We start from the raw sequence: 14,615 nt of genomic DNA, 5'->3' as shown, positions 1-14,615 counted from the left end.
AGGTAAATAAGTGCTGAGTTTGCAAAGGGATTTAATATCTGTAATTTAACAATCCATAGTGAGTACAAGCCGGAATAATAAGCATATTCCTGTAAATTAGTTTTTTCCTGTCACTGGTGTAAAGAGTGATTATATATTTTGGTTTCAAATGAACTTATGGACATTTGCTTCACTTATTTGTCATTTATTTGCAGTTTTTAAAATCCTGACTTCAGTAATGTTGTAGCGTAAAATATTAAAATAATACTTGGATCTAAAACTCAAACAACTCAAATTTCTGATGAAAAATCTTTGGAAGTTGGGATTCTGTTCTGTGCCAACATTAATAATTTAAAGCAAAACATTCTATTAGCAAAAAGACAAAACACATGAGAGACGTGCATCATTAAGTTTCCGAATGCCACGTCACTGAATTACCTCCAGAAATGTGGAGTGGTCTAAACACAGCCCACGTTCACCCAGAGGAGCTTCCGTCAATAAGAACGAGTTTCCAATCAAACGCCCAGAGTGTGGTAAACATGCAAACACTCTGGGGGACACAACGAGCACAGATGCACACGTGAATTTACTCTAAAATTAGAAAAGCGTGCAGACACGTGCTTCGGAGACACGATCAGAGAGGGAACGCTTAAAAAAGACGGAGCGGCCAATAATTCTCACATGTCAGTCAGTTCGGTTCGCTGATGTGCAAAACGAGAAATCTCCAAGGTGACCTGCTTCACCGATTCATCTGTCTGAGTCTGTCCACATTTATGTTGTTGTTTAGAAGAACGGAGGCATTTCTAACATTCGATCCTCGGTTCAGGTAATTATGCTGCAATCCTGCATCATTTGGATTTTATATACAAACAGATTATGCATTTTAGTTGATAGAAAATCTCTTTAAATGAAGCTGAACTGAAAAGGTAGTTCAGGAAGGGTAGCCAAAAACTGTACTCAACTATGGGTAAAAAGTATTTAGTAAGAAGTTTACTCAAGTATTGAGAGTTGATCAAATTATCAATCATTTGATATTTAAACCTTATGTCATGAGATGGACTAAAATATAAGGTGGAAATGTTGGTATTTTAAGATAAAAAAATTACAATAATTCAGACAAATAATAAAAAAAACAAAATTAAGCAAAAGAAAATGTTTCCAAATCAGTTTATTTCAATAAAAAACTTGTTAAACTTTAACAGTAACTGCAGGTGTCTGTCTGTCTGGTGAATCTTTGGTTAAACATGTTTGTTTTTCATTCAGTGGGTAGAAAATCCAGAAATGTTACTCAAATAAGAGCAGAGATACTTCATAATAAAATTACTCAAGTAAAAAAAGGTACAGAGTAGTGGAAATACTCCTAAAAGTATTTTTTTTTTCAAAAAAGTTACTCAAGTAAATTAAAATGAGTAAATGTAACTACTTACTACCCAAAGCTGGGTAGTAAGCTTTTATGGTAGTATCCCACATCTTTTATCCTTTTAATTCAACTGTAATTTGTTTAAGTAGCATTTCTAGTTTGATAAACACAGAAGGAAAATTAAAATTCCTCCTGCATGTTGAAATCATCAGCAATAGAAGAAAACTGCTTAATTCAAGGATCCATTAGCTCCATTCTCAGCAATGGAAACCACTAACCCATAAAAACATCCATCAAGGATAACTGATTAATTTTCCCCAAAGCGTCCCATGGAGCGGTTATTTTCCCAGAATAAATGCATCTGGATGCTGGAAGCTGCAGGAGGATTTACGTTTTCCATCGACAGGAGAGGATTCGTTTTTACAGAAAGAACATCAAGCTCATCAAATCATCAAAGTTTAGAGACGAAAATGAAGAAGAAAAGAAAAAAAGATCCTTTTCTGCACTTTTTGCTTTTTATAAGCAGCATATAACTGTTTTAACTGGAGAAGTTAAAATGTGTTGTGAGATTTTTATTAATTTCGCCTAAAACAAGACCAGTTAAAACAGAGAGTAATAAAACTTTTAATAGAAATTCTCTCCAAGAATTTAGTAAACGAAGCAAATACACAGAAAAGACTAAATGGAGTCCAAACTTTGTGAATAAACCAGAAAGGTGGTGATTCTGGAACATTCTTTACTTCAAACCGGATATCTTCAAATTGAATAGAAACTCAAGATTCATCCTGTGATTGGAGCATAGATTATAATCCAGTAATCTAATCTGTGTAAACTTTGACATTTAAGTGTGAGAAACGAAAGGAAAAAACTAGCTGCAGTTGGTTCTAATCCCAGCAGAAAACGAAGAGACTAAGAAGTAATCTGCATTTATACATCACAACATGTTTTATTAACCTTCATCTGAGGCTTAATAAATGCAAAATTAAGTAAGAAATGTTATGTAATTGAATGTTGGGCAATAAAATGTTTACCTTTCTGTTTAAGATTGAAAATTAATTTGTTTATTTGCATCTTCTAATCCATTTCTTATTGCATATAAAAAAAGTTTAAGTGGTTAAACTAAATATTTGCACAATACGCCCGGTTTTTAATCCGATTAGTCATCCAAATAACCAATAGAAATATCGATTACTAAATTATTGATAGTTGCAGCCCTAAATTATTTTGCAAAAGCTGAATGTTGTAGGCTAAATAATGAATAATAAATGTGTTTTAACAAACATTGTTGTTGAAGCTCTTGCATGTATTCATTTAAAAGTTTGTTAAAAACGAATCAGGCAGCTCCATTAACTAAACCCGTGTTGCCACAGGGTTGCAGTGCATAAATATCAGGTTTTATTTATTAAAAATCAAAAATTATTTAGAAGGATGTTTGCATCTACAGTTCCAGCAGCAATGCGATTAGCAAATTGACTTGTGATTTTTCTCTAAAATCTGTTTATAAATGTGCTGGTATTTCCATGCTTGCTCACGTTTACAAACAAACTATAGATCATGAGAATTGTTATTGTAAGGAAGACAGTTAAGGAACAAGATAAAATGACAGAAACAAAAAAAACTAACTGAACAAAGAATCCAAAGCTGAGAAAACAAGAAAACAACAAGAGGAACTAAAGATACGAGTCAATAAGCAAAGACGAGGCAGTGGGAAGATAAATGGATAAGATCAGAGAAGCTAAGAGGAATTAAAAAACTGTTTGGTTGTTTGAGGAAGAAAAAGAGAAACAGATGCATTTTAAAAGATTGTGAAAAAGAAAAGAGTTTACATCAGATCTATTCACTAGCTGAGTGATAAAAGAACAGAGCAGGAAAAGAGGAAGATGAAACTTAAGAAATGCAAAAAAGAAAATATTGACTGAAAAAATAAAGCAAAATGGAACAATACATGAAATAACGAAGCTGTGGACAGAGGTAAAAAAATCATCAGTGATTTATGAGAAAGAAAAAGAGAAAGACGGAGTGAAATGGAGTCTGCAGTGGGATGAAGTGCACCACCTGTTTCATTCTGCTGCACAAAACAATCACACCCCGAGCACCTCCATCTATCCATCTATCTGAGAACAACAGAGTGAGTGGAGGAGGAAGACAAGGAGGGAAGGAATGGCTGCTAGAGAGAGAGAGAGAGCAACACTGAACTAAAAAAATCTCACCCACGCAGGTCACAGAGGAACAATTCCACAAATCCGAAAGAGGATTCTGAACTTTTACTCTCTCCTTTCCAGGCCTAAACCAGATCGAATGCACAAGCAGGACAGATTAAAGTGAAGCTGTGAGATCCGGACATTTTGCTTCATAATTTACTCATTTTTACAGCCAAAGTAGAGGAGATCTACTTACACTACTTAATAAATTACACTGGAAAAAGTCCTACCAACTATTTGTGTCTAGTTTCTAGTGAAAACGTAGTAATGCATTTCAAATAAGACAAAATTTAAATGCAACTTTTCAGCAGGATATATGAGCTTGTTTTAAATCATCAACTCCTAAATATTGATAAAAAGTTCTAGTTATGCTGGTAGATAATGTCACATGAAAATATCCTAGAACTTTTAAGAAATCAATATTAAGAAATTCTCCACTTAAAACTTAATAAGTATTAGTTCCACTCATAAGACATTTTTCCCAGGTCATGAGTGACGTTGTCTGCCAATATTTGGGAATTATTTACTTAAAATAAGCTCCTATATCTTACTGAAAAGTTATTTGTGAGTTAGTTTTGTCTCATTTCAAGTGTACTGAAATATTTTCACTAGGAACTAGAATTAAAGTAAGAAAGATTTTGTGTTTTTCCAGTGTAATTTGTTGTGATCTTTATCTCAAAGAAATTAGTGAATCTCCTCCACGCCAACTGTTCAGGAAAAACTGGAAACTCTCTCCAGACGGGGCGACCTCACTTTATAACCAACAGCACGGAGGTTTAGAAACTGAGTTTGGCCAAACTGAGATCTACAAGACAGACGACAGCTGAGAGAAAACCAGAGAGACTCTGAGCTGAGGTTTCCTGTCGAGTGTCAGTCAAACTGTGCAGCAGCGGGTCAAACGCAGGTCAACCTGTCACTCTTACATGACGCCTATCAGAACCAATTTGGGGAAAATTACAAAACTAAATGCTTCAAATTTCAGTGTAAAATGACCACAAAGAACAGAAATGCTGGTAGAATCGACATATTGCTGCGAACCCCAAAATAATTGGAAATAACCTCCAATCTGCCAATGCTGTGACTCTTCAACCAGTGTGTCCCGTTCGGTTGAAGTGAACTCTGGTGCAGTTTGAATGCAAGCAGACCAGAAACCGCTCCAACGCATGGCATTCTGGGTAAGTACAACCAAAACAAAAATGATATTCTAGCTCTAGCAGGAGAAATGGTTCTTCGTCTTTTAACAAAGACAAAAAAAAAGAAATCCTACAATCGTTAAAATCTGTCGCTACTCCATTTTTTGTGAAGGAGGAAGTTGCGCTCAGTATCTTCTTCAGAGGTTATGGTGCAGCGCCCCCACAGGCGAGGAGGTGAACAGATTTTTCAATTCTTTTGGTTTATTTGACACAATGCAGCATGAAAGTGAAATGCAGCAGCTGAAAATGTAACATATGTTGCAATTTTCATTTCCTATCAGCCCATCAGGTGTGAAAGCTCTCTAAGAAAGCAGAAATAGCCCTTGATGAGAAAACTACATTTATCCGTTTTACCGGATAAATGTAGTTTATCCGGTAAACTACATTTACCGGATAAATGTAGTTTACCGGACTCTTTGATATCAACTGGATCTGCATCCGATTCAGTCCCACACGTGGAAGTGGCACAAATCAGATACTGTTTTGAGGGGTGAAAAGATCAGGAATTGCATGAATTAGTTGAGTACAGGAAACAAAATAAAATAATTTAGATTTGAATCACATTTGCTTGCTGTATCAGCACAGCTTTTATACCCAGTTTTATTTTTTATTTAAAAAAACAATGTCAAAGAAAAACATCTCTGCTGTTAACTTTTTAAATTTTGTCATGTGTTAATGTAGACTTTGTCTACTGCTGGTTTATTAGCAGTAGAAATAAACCAGTATTTTTTAATATTCTGTTATTTTCTGACACTAAGATTTTTATTTTAAAGTGGAGGAAATGGTCTGCCTTTAAAACCGTCCACCAGGGTGTAATTGGGGTCTTTTTATTTTGTCTCAAGGAAACTTGTCAAGATTAGAGTCATATATAAAAGATGAGGCATGTCTCTCAATGCGGGAGCAGATGGTTTCACCACATTGCATCATATTTTGACCAAACTGACCTCACACCACTCCTTTAAATCCACAATTCAAATGAGAAAAAAGCTTAGGCAGTATATGGCTCCTTCAGCATGACGTCAGGCATCATGCTCCTGCTGGAGGGCAAAAAACTGCTGGCTGACAATAACAAGTATTGGTTTTAGCTGTTAAGCCAGATCTTAAATGCATGCCTGATATATTTAAAAGAAAAAGGGACAATGTTTTGCTACCAATTGTTAACACTATGACAACTAGATAATTCAGGAAAAAGTTTTAATTAAGAAAAAAATTTGAGGGAAGTAAGATCTCCTTGCTTGATTTTGTAGATGTGATGTTGAATTTGTTGTGTTTCAGTTCAGTTAAAAAGTAAAAAAGGCGACCTAAACACCAACTCTGACAGATCATCACTAAATTAGCTGTTAGCTTAGCTAAAAGCAGCGGTATGCTAATCTACCACAACTATCACTTATTAATATCGCAAAATAGACATCAAGCCTGAAAACATAAAACTGTAACGGACTGAATATTCTGTTCTTTTCTTTTTTGTGGGAAATGTTTGAGTGATTTTTGGTGTTGAATCCTGACAGATATGGTGATGTTGTCAGTTACTATGGCAGCGAGTCTGCGTGTAGCGTAGCCGACAACAGAAAGCGAGTAAAAAGTGGTTTTGAGTTGTTTTCTAACGGTTTTTTTTCTTTTTTCTTTTGCTGTGACGCACTGAAGTAAATTAATACCAACATCTCCAGGTTTCATTTAATTAACCGTATTGATCTACCGCGGCAGGGCGGCTGTGGACGGCGTGTACAAGAATTGTCTCCAGCTTTGTGCGCATGCGCAAAATTTCCGGACGTAAACAAAAGTCATGCAGCGTAAAATAACCAGATGGAAGAGGAGAAATGATTCGTCCGGGCAGCTCGTGTGTTCGCTGTTTACAGTCTACCAAACTCTCCGGGCTCCAGGTGCTTCCATTTCACATCCCTGTATTTCAGATGAAGAGTGAAGCAGCAGCCATCTGCTGTTAGCGTTCAGCAGTGCTGCAGCAGCTCAGATGAAGTCAAGCTGCAGGCGGCTGCAGAAGCATCTCTCTCAGAGCTGACAGATCCCGTCCAAAACGGTGAAAATGGGCCTGAACGCCGAGAACTAGTCTGAAGCATTTTCTACTTTCCAGTTGACAGTTTTGAATCTATTATCCTGAGACAAGACTCAAATATGATCCGGTTCCCCCTGCAGTCAAACATCGTTCTTAGTGTGAAATTCTTGCTTCTCGCTGCACTCCGCGGAGCTAAGCCACAGCTTTCTTTTAAATCCCTTATTTAAACAAACATTCATGTCAGCGCCTTTTCTCAAAGAGATTTTTTTTATCCGCCTTTGCTCTTTTTCATCACTTATTTCTTTCCCTGCCACACTGTTTCGCCTGTCTTTTGTTCTAACCCTTACAAAAACTAGTCAAGCGCTCAAAAGTGAGAATATGCTTGATAATGTTCACATTTTGAATTATTTAGCTCGTGGTGGGGAAGAGGAGGACGACAAACATGGTTCCTAACAGAATGGGACGATTTGAGTGCTAAATTTCTGCAGATGCTGAGAAAACACATGATGAGGAAGTAAATAAAATCTTCCCATCTGGTTTCAGGCTCGACTTGGACCTTTTATTTTCTTTATGTAAAATGTACAGAACTTTTTTTTTTTAAGTTTCAGTGGTTTTTAGTGAAAACATCAGCCAAAAAAATATGGAAAAATATGCAATTTATGCAACAAACTTCAACAAATTTGTGATTTCACTGACAAACTATAATTTTAACAGGTAGGATTTAAAAACTGCAAACGTTTTTCAGTGACCAGAGTTCATTCCTGCTGTTTGGCTGCGATGTCCCTCCCCCACCTGTTACTGCTCACTGCAGGTCAGCTGGCTGGAAAGAATGTTCCTATACTTTCAGTTTGCCTACAAGAAAAACAAATATGAATATTTGGAAATATTTCTGATTCACAAAAGATGAAAAATTATGATGTGAAACAAAGGAGTTGTCAATATTATGATTTAAGAAAGATGAGCTTTTTTGACTTAAGAAGTTATGTTTTAGCTTATATTGAATTTTTACTGTTTAAAGGGTATTACTTTGTGCAATGCCTGACAAAGTGCCATCACAGAGGTGCTTCATGTTCTAAAAGCTGGAGCAAACTCATTTTAAACAGCAGAACAAGCTATACAGCCACTTAAAATGACTACTAAAGTTACAGCGTGTTTATTCTGCATTTAATGAAGTTTTCTAATATTTTAAGTGAAAAAAGAGTAAATTTAAGGTTCTTAAAATTGGAGTCGTTTGTTTAAACACTCGGTGAACAGCAAAGAAACAGCAAAATAGACACTATATGCGTAGTTGTGTTTCTTAGCCATATAATTGTGCAAATTGAAATTACAAAGATAAATCTGCTTGATGAATATACTGTCATTTAGAAACAAACACGTTTTTTGCTAAAAGGTTTTTGTGCTAGGATGAGGTTGTTTTTTGACTTCATTTTGCAAAACTGTGATCAACAGCCAGATGTTACTACTGGCGAAAACCACAAAGACGACAGGAAGTGGGAGGTGGATGATTTTTTTTGTTTTCCTGACAATGTGGAAAGTTGTCATTCCAACGTGTTGAATTCATCACTCTTCTGTATAATTTACCTAAAACACCACCTACACAACCAATTAAAAGTAGGCGGGGCATGTCGTGTTAGCACTATGGCTGAATTATGAAAACAATCTCATGTAACTGTTTATGTCCATGGCTGCCATTTTTTAAAATAACTTATTGCGAGAGCAAGCTTATTCACAAATAGTTTTAATTTCTTAAACAGAAACAGGTCTTCAATAGGTTTTGAAGTATAAAAACACAGCTGCCTATAGTGACATCTGCACACAGTTACACTAAACCACACAGAGGGTTTAGTTTATCTTATTTTGAACATGCTTGGAAATAAACAAGTAAAAGAAAGAGAAAATGGGATAGGAAGAAGTGTAAACGTATTAAATGCAATCCCAGTGACTTATAATTTCAACAGCTCTAACATTTTCTGTAAAACTCCTCCCAAAGTACTTTGAAGCCAGAGAAAGTGCAGGAGTTTTATTCTTTTCTGATACTAAAGCGCATTAAGTAACGCAGTGCAGCCCCTTCCCCACCTGTTGCTACATTGTGCCAGTCAGCTGTAACAGATTTATACTTTTTTCCATGAAAAAGATCAATTTGAATATTTGAAAACATTTTCAATTGTTCTCTATTTTTTATTTATTCTGCATGTGAAAATGCAAATACCAGCAATAATAATAATAGCTTAATTTATAAAGTGCTTTCAAAGTGCTGAACATTTACAAGGAGGTAAAAATTAAAACAATACATTTAAAAACAAATAAATTACCAATCAAAGCAGTAAGAACAGTAGGTATTGTGGTGTCTTCAGCAATACGACTGATTTTATTACAAACTTCAGCACAACCAAATCACGAGGAAATCTTGGCCCAATCAGTGAAATCGCCGTTATCACTGGGCAGCTTCTCTTTTCCAGGGTTCTGGTCAACACAAAGTGAACGTCATCACATACCTATGCTCCAGATATAGACATGTTTGGGTCTCGGTGGCGGATCGACTGCTAGCGCGTCTGGAGTCCATGGATTAAATTTGTTTTTCAAACTCTGTGTATTTTGACGTGACTGTTCAAGCACTTCCAAAAACAAGCCATCCAGTATAAAATTAGGGAACGTAAATCAAAACTAAAACCATTATGTTAATTTATTTCCATAATAGTAGTAGGAAGAATTGCCACAAACAAATCAGGTTTTAACATAGTTTTACTCAACGTTGCCAAACTTGCTACCAACAATTTGTTAAATGATAAAGAAAGCAAATCTGCTGCTTTGGCTCTGATTTTTGCACCACACAACTGCAGTGGCTTCAGAAGACTGTCCAAAAAATAAATGCACAATTCAGCAACTTTTGCTGTTATAAAATAATCAACAGTCTGTGTTGATTTTCCTTCTCAGCATCTCTCCTGAAGATTAAATAGCCAGGATAATTTTTCTGGTTGTTGCTATTCATTTTGCTGCAGGATGTTCATTTCCCAGATGTTATTGTTTGTGGGTGGCTGCGCCTGCAGTTAGGTCTTCCTTACATTTTAAAGAGGATTGTGTTTCCCTGCAGGTGGACAGACCGAGGGAACACTTAGAAAAAATAAATAAATAAAAAAAAAAAGCTGACGGAGGGTTTAATTTGCGGGGAAAACCCTTAGGCTTTATGACTCTGCGCGTTATGCGCTTCCAAAACCACGGGGGAGCTCAAACATTTTGCAGCTTTATCCATTTCTGTCTCCATCTTCATACAACGTGCACAAACGAGCACGCGCACACACACCCACACTGCAAATACAGCAGAAAGCTGCACCATCCTCTCCCCCTCTCTCTCTAACCGCACAAAGCCTCGTCATGCGCACCCAAAACGCACCAACGCGCAAGGCAGAGTCCATGGAGACCCACACAAACTCTGCGGCCCTCACACACAAACTGACGCGCACGCACTTCAGCTACACCCCCTCTTTTTTTTCCTCCTCAGCATTAGTCAATACATTCAGGATACATAAACCACCCACAGTCACCCAAAGCATCTCCCTTTCTCTCTCTCCCCTCTCAACCTGCAGCGACACCATCATCACTTTGAAAACCAGATCAGACCCAAACACTGGAGCTCTGTGATGAAAATAAACATGGATCCAGGTATGCACCATGTTTCAGGGCTTCATCTGCGTATGGAGAAGCTGCTCAACCTAAACAAGGGCATAATATGCAGCCAAACGGAACAAAAACGGCACATTTGCTTAAAAAAAAAATAGAAAGAAAATAGCTAGCTAGCAAACAGACTAAAAACAAAAGTGAAATAAACTAACGCTAATCTTTTATTAAAGCCATTTCATTATTGAAAACACACGATTTAAATGGTGGCCGTCGTTTAAATGTGGCACCATGACAGACAGCAGCTGCTGTTAATTGAGTCAATCAGGCTGAAGATGCTTACAGGTGTTTAATTCTCTCCGTGTGCGGCAGGGAAAGGTTTAGCGGGAGCCGTTAGGTGGTCCTTACCTGCTTCGGAGACTCTTTTTCTCCGTCTGTGAGCTGGAAAAAGAGCAGAAATTCACCGCGGAGCTCCTCCAAAATTAATGATTACTCCCCTCTCCGCTCGCGCGCCTCACGTGCGGCGCTTCTGCTCTGAATGCGTATCTGTCCGCGTTTCTTCCCCCCTCCACCACCTCTCCCTCTCTCTTTTTTTGTTTCTCTCGCGGGATTTCCACCTCCGTCTTCCTCTCCTCCTTCTTCTCCTTTAACTCCGCAGAATCAGCTCGTCCTCCTCGAGCCTGTCGAACCGAGACGGAGCGGCAGGAGACGCGTCTGCTCGCGCTGCTGATGCGGCTCCTCCGCGCGACCCATCGCGATGCCAGTGGCGGGAGGAAAATGATGGAAATGCGGGATAAATCCCAAATGAATCCCAACCCCAGAGCTACAGGTGACGGATCATTGGCTGTTTGGGAAATAAAAAATGAAAACCAGAGTGTTGGCTTTGGTTCCGGCTCCACAGAGAGGCATCTGTAACTGACTGGTTTAGGAAAGACATCACTTCATGCACCTTCCTTCCACCTCTCTCTCTTTCTCTCTCTCACAGCTCACTCAAGAAAAAAAAATCACTGGCAACATTTAAGCTTTCCAGCTATTCCAGTTAAAATGGTTTCTTCTCCTGTTTCACATAAACAGAAGAAATTGGCTCCTTTATAAGTCATAAATTAGTTGATTATTGAATCTGGCTCTATATCCTATGTAGACTTTTTTTCTAGTGGGAGTTTCCTATTGGTCGGGTTTGAAAATCATTAGTGGAACCTCCTGCTCAACCAACAAGAATACAGAAAGTGGTTTCTGGATGGTAAGTTGACAGAAGAATACTCGTCTTTTACAGCACCTACTGTACAGCTGATCAGGTGCTGGAGCTCAGCTTGGGTTGCTAGGTGATGGGCGGAACTCCCTTCGGGTTACTAGGCAACGGGTTTGGGTTGCTAGGTGAGAGGCAGTGCCTTAACATTCTGAAGACTTTTAAAACAACTTGTTTTCTAGACACCAAAAAACATTGACTTATTGCCTTTTTCTTTTTTTTTTTATTGCACTTGGGCTGTTTTTAGAAGCAGCAGAGACCCAAAATGAAAGTACAAAAATGTCTAAAATGTGAATTTTGGACTGATGTCCCATTTAAGTTTGAGAATTTCCAAAACTCTATATAGTATGGGGGTTTTGTAACATCTTTGTAACAAAATACAAGGAAGGAACATATTGATTTGGCCTGGTTTGTTCCAATCAATTAGTAGAGCAAATGTACTTTACATTACAGTACAAGTTAATACTGGTTCTGATAGAAGCTCAGTTTGTTGCACATTGGATCTGCGCGGCAGTAGACCTGTCAAGATGCCTATGTTGACCACTATCTAGCTTTAAAGGTGGTAACAATGGGCACATAAGCAATACAGCATTGGAAGAAGGCGCCCTGGTTTGATGAATTTTGTTTTGTTTTACATCTTATGGATAACCTGGTTTATATTCCTCACTTAATTGGAGAGACACGGCACCAGGATAAACTTACGATACAAGACAAGCCTTTGGTGAAGCCTGCGGACATGTTGTGTCCTGCCATTACTTTGACGTCTACTACGTCAGCATTGCTGCAGACCATCTGCATCTTTTCACAGGGATGTTATTTCTTGGTGGCTGCGGCCTCTTTGAGCAGAAGAAAATATTCAGGAATGGTTTGAAGAGCAACAAAAGCAACTGCTGACTCCAACAAGTTTTTGGAACTGAACATAAGCTGAATATCCTGAACAAAGAAGACAAATCTCTCCTTGCAACTTGCAGGATTCAAAGGATCTGCTGCCGACATGTTGGTCCCCACATAAAGCAGCACAACTTCAATAGTCTAATGGGGAACAGTGATGTTACTTACGCCTGATTGGTGTCCAAATGCTTTTTCGATCAGTCTGAAACATTTTGTTTCCTTCCTTCGTTTCTGAAGGAAGGAAAGTTTGCAGGGTTTTAATTCTTAGGTACAATGAAAGCATTTGTGATTTTTTTTTTCCTGACTTCTTGCCATGAGAAAAGGTTTATTACATACATGCAAGAGCTGTATTTACAGCGGCTGGTCATACATTATTTCAGCAGAAATAATGTTTTGCCATGACATTTTAGAAAATAAACTTGTCAAAAACAAATCTGTCACATTGTTCAGTCGTCTAGACGGATCAGAAAGTGTGACAAACACAGCGACCGGTTCCCGTCTGACATGCCAAGTCTGAAAGATCTTTGGTTTGAGTCATCACTGTTTTATTATGTTCCTGTCTGACACTTTTTAACTTACAGCAAACCAGTTTAATTTCAACGTTAGCACCTTTTCCAAAACATTCACAAGTGGACACTTAAGATTCCTTCTTCCTTCCCTGGAGTTACATAATACTGAGGGCAGATTGATGCACTTACTGAGTGGAAAGGTTCAGATCCAAACCAGTAGTAAACAGAGTATAAGACTGATTTTACAGTCCGTGTTGGAGCATGTTGACACTTGACGACAACTTTTTCCAGACGGACTGTGGGTAAAACCAAATGTGATGGTGTTGTGTGTGTAACCGGATCCTTTCTGTGCCATGTTGGTTTTATTGAACAATTAGGGCCAGAACTTGGTTTCGTTAATAGAATAAAAATAAAAACTTTTGGCTCGTTATATTCTCTTGTGCTCTGGGATTCAATGGTTCCATGCGTGGAAACAAAAGCTACACAGAGATGACAGTCAACGCTCCATGTCATACATTTTCAGAGTTTATTCTAACATTTAAAAGTATAAAGTCACATTAACAGACACTTCAAACACACTAAAACAAACATTCATTTACCTGAGACAAATGGAAAAGAAGAAGGGAAAAAAAGAAAGACGTGCAAACACGTCTGGAGAATTGGAAGAGCAAATCTAATTTGTTACTTCTGTGTAGAAAGTTTTATAGTAAAGGTGTATTCTTGTATTTAATTTATTCAAATAAGGCGTATCTTTGCTCATCCAACCAGGAGCTGTCTCTGTCCCTCTCTAAAGTTAGGAACTCCCAGCAAGTCACGATCTAAGGCCATTTGTCCCCTTTATCTAAACAAAGTGGAAGCAGAGACTCTCCTGAACTCCTGCTGTTTTATGGCTTTTCACGGATCTGTGTGGAAAGCTGGAACTTCTCCTGATTGTTTCCCACACAGACAAAGGACAGTTCAAAGGATCTTAGCAAACAATCTGCTGTAACTACAGGTAAAATAAATGTCAATAGGGCAGAATAACTTATTAATCTGAAAACTATAATTAGGCTATTTCAATCAAGACATGTTAAGTTTTAAAACTAGCATATTCTAAATTTATTTTCTTAAAAGTTTCTCTATGAAAATGATGGTTTGTTGGTTTATTCTGACAAGAACAGCTTGCTCCAACTCCTACACAAAACAAAGCATGTAGCACAACTACAGTTAACTTTACAATCATTAGTTCACAAAATATACATATAAAGAAATTAATTTATATATTACAATGGTGATGATAACATAGAATAACTTAATAAACCTATAAACAAACTGGAGGGTTTTAAATAAAAAAAACAATAACACTCACCCCTTCTGGAAGACAACGTGACAAAGGGGAGGATCTAAAGGACACAAACTTTTTTTATTCACCAATTAGTGTATATACAACAAACAGACCGACAAAAAGCAAAAAAGGGGCATTGATCTACAAAATAATTAACCAGACAATAGAGCAAACAACAGCAATTAACCAAACAACAAGAAAAGAAAAGAACCAACCAAACAAGGAGGTATGCATTGAAATGGATACAGTCCAAACAAAAACGAAACAGAACATAATCAACTGGTGT

The 14,615-nt window shown here is 37.6% G+C and overlaps 1 protein-coding gene across 1 annotated transcript in view; it reads right to left on the bottom strand.

The window, feature by feature from the left end:
• trpc5a (transient receptor potential cation channel, subfamily C, member 5a) overlaps positions 1-11,297 on the bottom strand; it is a 126,683-nt gene extending 115,386 nt beyond the window's left edge. The window contains exon 1 of the mRNA XM_007568152.2: positions 10,768-11,297. The gene's annotated coding sequence lies outside the window, so the exon portion shown is untranslated. The remainder of the gene's footprint in view (positions 1-10,767) is intronic.
• Between the last annotated feature and the right edge of the window lie 3,318 nt (positions 11,298-14,615).

The sequence above is a fragment of the Poecilia formosa genome, unplaced genomic scaffold, assembly GCF_000485575.1.
Source record: "Poecilia formosa unplaced genomic scaffold, Poecilia_formosa-5.1.2 Scaffold218, whole genome shotgun sequence".
Classification (NCBI taxonomy): Eukaryota; Metazoa; Chordata; class Actinopteri; order Cyprinodontiformes; family Poeciliidae; genus Poecilia; species Poecilia formosa.
This window is presented reverse-complemented; position numbering and strand designations above follow the sequence as displayed.